The following is a 13132-nucleotide window of genomic DNA, read 5'->3' as shown; positions in this document are numbered from 1 at the left end:
TAAAATAAAATAAACATTATAAGAATAATGACGAAGAAAAATGCACATATATTGTTTGTTGCTCAATGAAATCACATTGGAGATAAAGATAATAATAGATGGAAAACAAACAATAACAATGCTCCCAGGAGCGCAATATGCCATCACTTACTTTTTTGCTCGGTTGAGTTTGATTATTTGATCGCCTTGGATGAGTTGATTGGCTCCTTCACAGCCAGATGCTACCAAAAGACATCAATGCTCCTAAGAGCAAGACTAGGCCAATCCTTGGATCTCCCAGGCAATTGTGGATTCCATTCATGATGCTGCCAATTCTCTGTTTCATTCCTGACCTTTCGGATAGAATGGTTTTGGAACCTACTGACCAAATAGGATCTGCATCTTCAGGAACTAGTGCAGGAGTTTTTGCTCTCTGCAATGAGATAAACATAAAAGGTTTGAGCAGACAACATCTTGTATGAAAGAGAACTCTAAGTTCCAGAGTGTATACATCCTTAAAAACCCACAAAGTTCAATGAGTATCAATCTAAGAAGCACGGACACTTCTAAGAAGGTAACGTGCCGTGTCTGACACTAACATGACACAACGCTCATTGGACACTTTCCAACACTTACACATGAAACATATTATGAGTTTGAATAAAATAACTTGGAATCCAATGATAAAACAAAAATTAAGTGAATTTATACCTATTCTCCTCCGTCATACTTCAAAACTGAGTATTTTACTTATATATTCATTTATATGACATAATAATTATTTAGCCTTATAATGACATGTAAATTGTAATAAATAAATGTACAGTCCAGTATGCTGGTTAGACCAACCAATCTTTCTAGCCAACACCTTAGCCTGATGCAAAATTGACAAAAAAGGAAAAAAGGAACAGTTGATTCTTCTCTGAACTATTTAATAACGAACAAGAAAATAGATGCCTACCAGAAAAAAGGAACAAAAAAATAGAAAAGGAAAAGAAAATTTCAGAAAAGAAATGCAGATTAAATATGAAAAGCAATGTTGTCAGATTCATTATGAAAAATATATGTATTGCATATTCATATGTTGGTAGATTGAATTGTGAAATATGTTTTGTATTGTATCAATTTCATATTGTATCACAATTTAACATGTATTTTGTGATTAGATATCAATACCTTCTCTTTGACCTTTTGCCCTATTAACAGCATTTCGCAATGTCAATTGCCATTGCCCGCACTCGTTGAACAAACCCAAATCCAAATAAACCCGCAAGCAAATATGATTCCCATACTTCCTTCGCTACAAAAATTGAACAACTATCATGGATCTAATTCAGACGATAGAAACAAAGAGTTTACACACAGTCCATTTGGATTTGGGTTGAGACCCAAGATTATGACCATATACCTCATAACAAGTATGTTTAAGCTACTCATCCAAACAACTCCTAAAGAATGTCATTAATTGCAAACCGGGAACCAAACGAACTAGCGATGAAGAAGTTGGGCCCAATTGAAAAACAAAAACCTTTTGTGTTATTTTTATATTTGCAATGAAATTTCATTAATCCTTCTATTACATTAAATTTTGAATTTTCTTTCCAATTTCTTATGAGTTGAATATTTGGGTTTCTAATGAATGCATATTTACCTTTTTGTCCAATTTGTAAGTTTTTAAAGATAATTTTTCATGTCATTGGTTATATGCTTTAGTACTTCATTTTTTCAATATATTTATGTATCATATGAAAGTACTTTTTATTTATTCATCTATAGTCATATATGTCAATGTATTTTATTATACATGATATGACATGAGATATGAGACATGATACACAATGCACAAAAGTGATATAACAATACATGACATGTATTCAACAACACTGATGACAAGAAATTTCTTCACTTGATTTTCATCTAAAAACTTATGCTGTAATTTAATAGTCAAAAGCAAAATAGAGGAAACAAATATGCTTGGAGGTCGACTTCATAATCTTCACATAAAAATTTAAGGAGATGCCAACAAAAGCATGAAATAATACAAAAAATTTGTGAGCCTAATTGAGATTACAAACAGAAGCATGAAATGCAAATTTTAAAAGTTTGCACAAGATTTTTCAAAGGATTTGAAATATGAATAATCGACCCTAACAACTTTAAAACTGTGCAGCATGGACTCGGGTAGATATGTCGAATCTAACTGTCAAGCCTCTTCCAGAAACCCAGATCTTATGATGGGACTTGGCTCAAAATACGTACAAGGGCTGGGTAAAGCTACAGGGAAGCATCCTACACAGTCAAATGCCTTATAGTTCATATAATACTGAAATGAAAATTGTTATCCCCTTTAAGGATATAATTGAACATAGTGAAAGTTAAATAGGATGTCGTTGAAAGAAAAAATTTGTATAACTCTTTCCATGTGAGGCAAGAAAAAAAAATTCACAGATAACACTCTATTATTGTCATGGGTTAACATGACCACAGACATTTTCTACCCCCTACCATTGCAATAAATAAATAAATTTGATAACTACACTTATCCAAGATATAACATCCTTCCAAAAAAATTGAAATTCACATAGGACCAAGGTTTTAAATAACGCTGGCGGTTACCATAACGATAGAGGTAGCGCGAATGTGGTTGCGGTGTGTAACAGTTGTAGCGTAATGGTGGTGGCAACCGAAACCGTGAATTTTTTAATTATTCGCACAACTTTAGGAAAACATATCGATACACATGTTTTTATTTCAGAATCACATTTAGTGAGGCACAAAATGATTTTTTGTATTTTTGTTTAGTTTTAAAACATGATCCAATATATATACTAATTTTTATATTAGTTTTAAGTTGCTATAGAGAATTATCCTATTGTTAAATTTATTTAATTTTCTTTACTTTACTAATTATAATTATGGATAATTTTCCGATTTGTTAAAAAAAAAATGAATATTAAAAACACAATTGTCTCATACATAGAAGTTCAAAATACAAAATGTCAACATAATAATGTAAAAGTATATAACATGAAATTTAAATTTTGTTCGATAAATTTAACATAAGAGAAATAGATTACATTCATATTCAAATATAATTAAGTAAAAAAGTAATGAAATCTTGTAGAACTTGAAGATTGGACATTCAAAACATGTATAGGTAACATTTTTTCTTAAGTTCTATGTAACTAGAAAATAAAAAGAGAAAATAGTAATGTCTACAAAATTTATAAAAATATATATATATATAGAAGTGTAATGGTTGTAACGATGTTGTAGCGGCAATGTAACGGTTTCTACGGCCTTTACGTAACGGTAGTGGCTGTTATGGTAGTGAATTTCTGTCACACCGCTATAGCAGCCGTAACGGCTAGCAGTAACCACTGCAACCGTTACGTAACGGCGTTATGTAACAGTTGCAGCCACTTTTTAAAACCTTGATCATCAACCACCACCACCATCATCTAACCCAATTCCAACCCCATGTTTCACAAACTCCAATCACTACCTACTTTACCACCACACTCAACCTTAAACATCCACAACAACATAATCATCCATGAATCACCATAAAGTTTCCAAATACCCAAACACGAGAGGCATTTCTCTTCGATTTGGAGAAGCTTTGCAATGATAGACCCAATGCAATATAGATCACAATATGCAGAATTTCAGTTCCACTAATCTTTGCCAATGGCCATAATGGTGGGTGCACACACACTTCACTGGCCAAAAAGACCACAACTACCACAAACATTGCCGATGCCTCCTCCACCACCAAAATCAAACCCCTATCATCCATCATTTATCAGATATCATACACAACCCAAAGCCTAGCTTGATAAAAGATATGCTCTGAGAAGGATTATTGACCAAAAATAAGAAAAAGGCTTGGCAATGAAAAAAAAATTCAACAAGGGTATTGTTATAGTAGTTGTAAACTGATCAAAATGCCACTAATGCAAGACAAGGTTTGTTGATGTTACAAATCAACACCATTTCCATCTAAATCTACTCCAGATAAGCAACATGAATCAGCCACCAGGTCCACCAATAAAGCATGGCCTTTAAAAAACCACTGCACCCATGACCCATATATTTTATATTCTTTTGCCTATTTTCTCCATTGATTCAAATATAACAATCATTCGGCTATTGTTGGACAATATGCAGGTTGAATGGGTTTAAGAGCTTACAGATGGGCCAAAAAGTTAGAGATTGCAAAGTTCAGCTCACCAGAGATGTTGAAGTTGATTCGGGAGTTAGAATGTGTGCCCATTGAGTGCTTTGTTGATTGGTAGTTTAGATCAAAGGTGGAGGGCTTGGAATTCATTATGGCTCATATTATTGTGGATCTATCAGAAAGAGAGATAGGAGACGAAGGGAAAGAGGCTAGAGAAATATGGGTCTTGGACCTGGTGGTGGAAGGGAGTCGTCAAAGACAATTTTGTCCAGGTTTCATTTGAAGGGGTGGGCAATGTAAGATAGGGTTGTGATGGGTATGTTGAGAAAAAAAGGTTTTGAGTGATAAATTGGCAGAAATAGTAAGGGCTTTAATTTATTAGGATTAAAAAATAAATTGACATCATCCGTTAACAATGTTTCCAACAAAGTCTGACAAGGGTGGTCAATGTAATTTTTTATACGATAGGGTCAATGGGAGTATTATATCCAAACCTTAGGAGTGGTCAATGTAATTTTAGCCATAAAAAAAAACTCTTTTACCTTTTCTTTTTAAGTGAAAAGGACAAGGTCAAATTGTTACCCATCTAGCCCAAACTTATAACAGTTTAATAGAGAGCGTAAGTGAGACAAAAAGAAGGGTTTAGAAAAGGAAAAAAAAATGGTGGAGTTCCCTACCAATGAAAGAGCGAACTTAGTCATGATTATGCAAATAATAAATTCAAGAGAATATTGCATGATATTGGTGTAAGTTTAGAGAAGAGAAAGAGATAGGGAATGAGTGAGACCTCATCCCCTTTTATATTGATAATAATACGTAATTACAGGAGTGCCATTACGCATAAATTATGGGCCAACCCATTACATCAATCAAGGGAAAATAAAATCAAAAAAGAATAAAACATGGAAAATATTATTTCATATTCTAACACTCCCCCTCAAGCTAGTTTGAAGATATCTCTCATATCCAGCTTATTGAGAATGTCATGAAATGGTTTGCTCCCTATTCCTTTGGTGAGAACATCTACTAGTTGATCCCTAATCTTCACAAATGGAGTACATATGGTGCCACTAGTGAGCTTTTCCTTGATGAAGTACCTATCAATCTCCACATGCTTGGTTCTGTCATGTTGAACTAAATTATGAGCTATGTTGATCGCCGCCTTGTTGTCACAGTACAATCTCATGGAATTAGTCTGATGGATCCCCAATTCTCCCAACAATAGTCTTAATCTATAGCAACTCACATACACCCTGAGTCATAACCCTGAATTCTGCCTCAGCACTAGATCTAGCAACCAAATTTTGTTTCTTACTTCGCCACGTGACTAAGTTGCCTCCAACAAATGTGCAATATCCAGAAGTTGATCGTCTGTCAGTGACTGATCCAGCCCAATCCGCATCAGTAAATGCCTCCACACTGAGATGTCCATGTTTTGAGAAATAGAGACCCTTTTCAGGAGAAGACTTCAAGTACCTCAAGATTCTTATAACCGCCTCTAAATGGGAATGTCTAGGAGCATTCATAAACTGGCTAATCATGCTTACTACAAAGGCAATGTCTGGACATGAGTGGGATAAGTATATGAGCTTACCCACTAGCCTCTGTATTTCCCCCTGTCCACTGGATCTCCCCTTCAATCCTCACTTGGTTTCTGGCCCGGTTCTAGAGGTGTATCACATGGTCTACCTCCAAGCATTCCAATTTCCTTTAACAAGTCAAGTACATACTTCCTCTGGCATATGAAGATGCCGTCCTTGGACGGAGCAACTTCAATGCCCAAAAAATACTTCGAATTACCCAAGTCTTTGATTTCAAACTCCTTGACTAAGTATTCCTTCAACCGAGGGATCTCCTCACCATCACATCTTGTCAGAACAATATCATCAACATAAACAATAAGAGCTATGGTCTTACCATGTGAGGAGTGTTTCACAAATAAGGTGTGATCAGCTTGATTTTACTTGAACCCATATCTCAGCATAGCTTGAGCAAACCTTTCAAACCAAGCCTTAGGGGACTACTTTAAGCCATAAAGTGACTTTTGAAGCCTGCACACTTTACCTTTGGACTTAGCATCCTCAAACCATGGGGAATATCTATATAGACCTCTTCTTCTAGGTCTCCATGAAGGAAGGCATTATTCACATCAAACTGATGAAGTGGCCAATCCAAATTTGCTGCAAGAGAAAGTAGTATTCTCAAAGAGTTCATCTTAGCAACCAGTGCAAACGTCTCTTGGTAATCTACCCCATAAGTCTGAGTGAAGCCCTTAGCAACCAGTCTTGCCTTGTACCGTTCTATGGAACCATCTGTTTTGTGTTTTACAGTGTACACCCACTTACAACTAACTGGATTTTTGCCTCTATGTAACTCCACTAACTCCCAAGTGCCCATTCTTGTTAAGAGCTCTCATCTTCTCCATCATAGCATGTTTCCATTTAGAAATAAAGAGAGCATCCTGAAAATTGTTAGGTAGACTCACAGAAGAAATCTTAGACAGAAAGACTTAATATGAGGGAGACAGATTAGAATAAGGGACATAATTAGTAATAGAATACTGAGTACATGACCTAACCCCCTTCCTATTAGCAATGGGAACATCAAGATCTGAAAACTCAGGAATAGGAGCATTAGGATCAGAATTACCTAGACTCTCAGAAGAGGGGGGTGACTCTGGACACTCATCCGGAGAAGAAGTTAGCAGTAGAGGAGGCAAAGTAGTCTCTTGCATCTAGGTGACTTTCTGTCTATCCTTATCCCTGACATAAACTTTGCCTGCTTCCTTTTCCACAATAACCACTGGCTCATCATCCTCTATTTGTTCAACCACTGGTGGTAGTGAAATAGGAATCTTTTCACACCAAGGTTCCCCTTGAAAGGATGACTGTGACACTAGGGAGAGTAGAAAGTAAGACTGAGACTCAAAGAAGATGACATCCATGGAGACAAACCATTTGCGAGTGGAAGGATGGTAACACTTATAACCCTTTTAGGTTGTAGAGTAACCCAGAAAAACACACTTAAGAGACCTAGGATCCAATTAGCCACAAGTGGGAGAATGATTATGAACAAAACAAATACATACAAAGGCCTTAGGTGAAATGGAGAACCCAAAAGAGGTGGACCCAAACCTGAAGAGGGGTTTGTTTGTGAAGAACTTGGATGGGAAGGCGATTAATCAACTAAGCTGCGGTGAGAACAACTTCCCCCCAATAAGAACGAGGGACAAGCATTTCAAAAGACAGACAATGAGCCACATCAAGAAGATGACGATTTTTGCATTTGGCAACACCATTTTGTTGAGGGGCATTAGAACATGAAGTCTGGTGAATAATACCATGAGTAGCAAAATAACTAGCAAGACCGGAATCAATGTATTCCCTCCCATCATCAGAATGCAGGATTTTCACAACTGCCCCAAACTGGGTGCAAACCATTCAATGAAAATTTTGAAAAACAGAATACACCTCACTCTTGTCTTTCATAAGATACACCCAAGTGGCCCTACAACAATCATCTATGAAAGTGACAAACCATCTTTGACCCCTTAAAGACACAGACCCCATACATCAAAATGAATTAAAGAAAATGGAACAAAACTTTTATTCAAAGTAGGAGCAAATGTAGCTCTATGTTGTTTTCCAAGTTGACATGACTCACACTAAAAATCAGACACATTATGTTTCTCAAAAACATAAGGAAAAAGATGCTTAAGTAGCAAAAAAGAGAGATGTCCTAAGCAACGGTGCCATAACCAAAGGTCTTCCTTGGTGGATGGTAACTGAAGGGATGTATGAGCCAACTTGTCTGTTTGATCCAAGATATAAGACCATGTTCCTCTCTACCACTGCCAATCCTATTCCTTGTGAGAAGGTCCTGAAAAAGATAGTGATCAGGAAAAAATGTCATGCTACAATTCAAATCACGAGTAATACGACTCAAGGATAACAGATTAACACTAAAATTGGGAACATGAAGTACAGATGATAAAGAAAGGGAAGAGGTGTCATGGATTAAACCTTTTCTCTAACACAGACAAAATAGTGCCATTAGCAATTCGCACTTTTTCCTAACCTGAGGAGGGTGTTGTTAATTTTAGAAGAGAAAAGATTAGGGTATGAGTGGTTAATCATACCCTTTTATATTAAATCATAAACATAAGTTAAGGCCTAAATAAAGGCCCATTACAGCAAATAAAGAGACTCAATGAGAATAAAATGGGAAATATCCTAACACATTCTAACACTCCCCCTCAAGCTGGTGCAAAGATATCTCTCATGCCTAGCTTGTCGAGAATGTCATGGAATGGTTTAATCCCTAATCCTTTGGTAAGAACATTAGCCAATTGATCCCCAGACCGCACGAAAGGCATACATATAGTGCCACTAGTAAGCTTTTCCTTGATAAAATGCCGATCAATCTCTACATGCTTGGTCCGATCATGCTGAACCGGATTGTGGGCTATATTAATAGCGGCCTTATTGTCACAGTATAGCCTCATAGAATCTGTCTGATGAATCCCCAAATCCTGCAATAATAATCGAATCCATAAAAGCTCACACATACCTTGAGCCATAGCTCTGAATTCGGCCTCTGCACTAGACCGCGCAACAACATTTTGTTTCCTGCTTCGCCAAGTAACTAGATTTCCGCCAACGAAGGTACAATAGCCAGAGGTGTATCTTCTATCAGTTACTGAGCCAGCCCAATCAGCATCTGTATATGCCTCCGCACTGAGATGACTATGCTTTAAGAAATAAAGACCCTTTCCCGGAGAAGATTTCAAGTATCTCAAAATCCGCATAACCGCCTCTAAGTGAGTTGCACGTGGAGCATGCATAAACTGACTAACCATACTTACTGCAATAGCAATATCAGGCCGCGAATGGGATAAGTAAATAAGCTTACCCACTAATCTCTGGTATCTCCCCCTGTCTACAGGCTCGCCTCCTTCATCCTCACTAAGCTTTAGTCCGGGTTCTAGTGGTGTATCACATGCTTTACTTCCAAGCATTCCAGTTTCTTTTAGCAAATCAAGCACATACATTCGTTCACATATGAAGATACTATCTTTGGACCAAGCAACCTCAATGCCTAAAAAGTACTTCAGTTTGCCTAAGTCTTTGATTTCAAACTCATTAGCCAAATACTCCTTTAACCGAGGAACCTCCTCAACATCATCCCCTGTGAGTACAATATCATCCACATAGACAATGAGGGCTGTCGTTTTACCATGTGAGGAGTGTTTCACAAACAAAGTATGATAAGTTTGACTTTGTTTGAAACCATATCTCAGAATGGCCTGAGTAAACCTCTCAAACCAAGCCCTAGGAGACTACTTAAGGCCATAAAGTGACTTGTGTAACCGGCACACATTTCCTGTGGTTTTAACATCCTCAAAGGCAGGGGGAATGTCCATGTACACTTCTTCTGCCAGATCTCCATGGAGGAAAGCATTTTTTACATCAAATTGATGGAGAAGCCAATCAAGATTAGAGGCAAGGGAGAGAAGGATTCTGACAGAATTCATCTTAGCAACCGGTGCAAATGCCTCCTGGTAGTCTACTCTACAAGTCTGAGTAAAACCCTTGGCCACCAATCTAGCCTTGTAACGTTCAATTGAACCATCGGCTTTGTGCTTTACAATGTACACCCACTTACATCCAACATGTCGTTTACCCTTAGGTAAAGAAGCCAATTCCCAAGTGCCATTTTTAGCAAGCGCACTCATCTCCTCCATCATGGCATGCTTCCACTCAGGAGTAGAAAGAGCATCCTGAAAATTGGAAGGAAAACTCACAGAAGAAACTTTAGACAAAAAAGCTTTATAGGAAGAAGACAGATTTGTGTAGGAGACAAAATGAGAAATAGGATGTTGAGTACATAACCTAACCCCCTTCCTTTTAGCAATGGGAACATCTAGATCAGAAAGAATTGAGTTAGCTGGAGGTTCACCAAAAGGAGAGGGTTCTGGACACTCATCAGAAGAAGAAGATAGCAGTGGAGAATCTGAATTGGTCTCTTATACCCAAGTAACTTTCTGTCTACCCTTGTCCCTGACATACACTTTGCTATCTTTCCCTGCAGATGGAAAGTCAGCATTCTCAATAGTTGGATCATCAGTAATAATAGTCTCAGGAGTCGCAATAACTGATGGTGATGATAGTGATACAGGAGTCTCTTCACACCAAGGCTCCCCCTAAAGAGATGACGGGGACACCGGGGAGGAGAGAAAATTAGACTGAGAATCAAAGAAAGACACATCCATAGAGACAAACCATTTGCGAGAGGGGGGATGATAACACTTGTAGCCCTTTTGAGTGGCGAAGTAACCCAAGAAGACACACCGAAGAGACCGAGGATCCAACTTACTACGGGTAGGAGAATGGCTACGAACAAAGCACACACATCCAAAGGTTTTGGGAGGAATGGAGAAGGCAGCAGAAGCTTGGAAGCCGAACAAAACCTGAAGAGGAGTTTGTTTATGAAGAACCTAGGTAGGAAGCCGATTAATGAGGAATGCAGCAACGAGAACCGCTTCCCCCCAATAGGATCGAGGAATGCGCATTTCAAAGGATAAACAATGCGCAAAGAAGATGCCAATTTTTACGCTCGGCAACACCATTCTGTTGAGGGGTATTGGTACAAGAAGTTTGATGAATAATACCATGAGTGGCAAAATAGCTGGCAAGTCCAGAATCAATGTATTTTCCCCCATTATCATAACGCAAAATTTTGACAACTGCCCCAAATTGAGTGCAAAGCATTTTATGGAAATTTTGAAACACAGAAAACACCTCACATTTGTCCTTCATAAGATACACCCAAGTGATCCTAGAACAATCATCAATAAAGGTGACAAACCATCATTGACAACCCTTTAAAGACACAAAATGAGAGGGACCCCATACATCAGAATGAATCAAAGAAAAAGGAACTAAACTTTTATTAATAGAAGGAGCAAAAGAAGCTCTGTGTTGTTTTCCAAGTTGACACGACTCACAATGAAACTCAGAAACGTTATTTTTCAAAAAAACAGAGGGAAAAAGATGCTTAAGTAACAAAAAAGATGGATGCCTAAGACGGCGGTGCCACAGCTAGATATCTTCCTTGGTAGATGGAAACTAAATGGATGAGTGAGCCAGCTTGTCTGCTTGATCCAAGATATAGAGACCATTCTCGTGTCTACCACTGCCAATCATCTTCCTCGTGATAAGGTCCTGAAATAGACAATGGTTAGGGAAAAAGGTCACACTACAATTTAAGTCCCGAGTAATACGACTCAAAGACAAAATATTAACACTAAAATTGGGAACATGTAGGACAGAAGATAAAGGGAGAGAAGCAGTGGCATGAATTAAACCTTTCCCAGACAAAGAAGAAATGATACCATCAGCAATTCGAACTTTATCCTGCCCTGAAGAAGGGGTATACACGGAGAACAAATCAGAAGAACCAGACATGTGGTTGGAAGCACCAGAATCGATAATCCAAGGTAACGTTTGATGAGAGAGGAAAGCACTTGTAGAAGAAGCTAAGTTACCTGACTGTGCAATATTACCTGAAGATGAACTAGAGGCCCGACGGTCTAGCAAGTGGCGAAGAACAACCTCTAACTATGAAAGCATAACAGACTAAGAACTCATATAATTTTTTTTTTGCTACATATATATATATATATATATATTTAAGAGAAAGAAAACAGAGAAGAAGGTGTTATAGATGTATGTACCATGACAAGAGTTCAGTCTATTCGTTAGACACCAATTAACCAACCAAGAGACACCAGTCGACCAACCAAGTCAACTAGACGTAGTCTACAGAGCCTCCAGGAGTGCCGACAAACCTATAAGGACAAGCTAGGACTGTCGACAAACCTAGAGAAGAGCAGAGGAGGCTTCGGCTACCCTGGTAGAGGGCCGATTGACCTTTGGCTAAGCTGGGTGGGGTCCGACTTGTCACGCCCCACTTTTTATTACTCGAAGTCATTACCAAATTCATTAACTTAATTCAATTTCAAGGATAACATGCGGAAATAAACTCATACATTCAATCCGTAGAAGTGATTAACAATACTCTCATTCGTATGCAAAGTAAATATTACATGAACATACTTAATAAATTACCCTTGGGCTTACATCACTTAAGGTACAAGAAGAAGGGTGTAACCCTTTTACAACAATGGCATTCCGCCAACATAACCGAGGCCCCGTGGCCAGTAAATAAGTAGATCCAAATCTTGCAGCTCAACCTGCTTAAAACCTGAAAAAATTTCAACAACGTGAGATGAACATATAGTCCAGTAGGGAACTCAACATGATCCTCAACAATAACAACTTACAGATAGCTATGATCATGAACACTCATTCTCATACTAGAATAGTAATGTGACAGTTTATACAAAATATATATGTATGAACTTTTCTCGAAAACAACCGTTTCATTCAACGCTACAAGTGGTTTGTCTTTCCTTTTTCCTTTCATTAACCCCCATTCCCAATCTTTCATAACATTAACAAATACTTAGGAAGTAATCACACTAAGCCCGATACTCTCTTCCATTTCCTATACATACTCAGATGTACCTTTTCAAACATGTTTATCTTAAAAACATTTGTTCTCCTCCATACTTTCCAAAAGACAAAAATGACATTTTGGTTCGTTTCCATTACTATCATAACTATACATGCATATCTATGTAAAAATATAAATTTACAACCCACTAACATGTATACAATCAACCAATGGAGTAACTCGGTCCTCCGAACTCTAACCAATCAAATCCATGATATTTTCAGTTACAACGAAACAACAACAATCCCATTTCGCTCTACTAGCTATGTGCGTAGTAAGCCAACAATACACCCCACTCAACAACATTAACAACAAGCCAGTTTACCAAGTGCTAGCTGGAGGGGTATGGTACCTTCGATTATTAGCACAGTCAGTTCTCCAGGCGCTAATTGGAAG

General features: G+C 37.8%; 1 long non-coding RNA gene across 2 annotated transcripts in view; it reads right to left on the bottom strand.

The window, feature by feature from the left end:
- The window catches only part of LOC145813487 (uncharacterized), a 39191-nt gene continuing 26059 nt past the window's right edge, over positions 1-13132 (bottom strand). Inside the window, exon 4 of one of the 2 annotated variants that reach the window (XR_014356603.1) lies at positions 1-412. This is a non-coding gene — a long non-coding RNA (uncharacterized LOC145813487). Of the gene's footprint in view, positions 413-7741; positions 8039-13132 lie in introns of those variants that run through there. The other variant, XR_014356605.1, reaches the window with a different exon arrangement.

Source organism: Camellia sinensis, chromosome 15 (genome assembly GCF_055761805.1).
Source record: "Camellia sinensis isolate YWXY chromosome 15, ASM5576180v1, whole genome shotgun sequence".
In the NCBI taxonomy this organism is placed as follows: domain Eukaryota; kingdom Viridiplantae; phylum Streptophyta; class Magnoliopsida; order Ericales; family Theaceae; genus Camellia; species Camellia sinensis.
The sequence above is the reverse complement of the archived record's forward strand: the minus strand, read 5'-3'. Positions and strand labels throughout refer to the sequence as shown.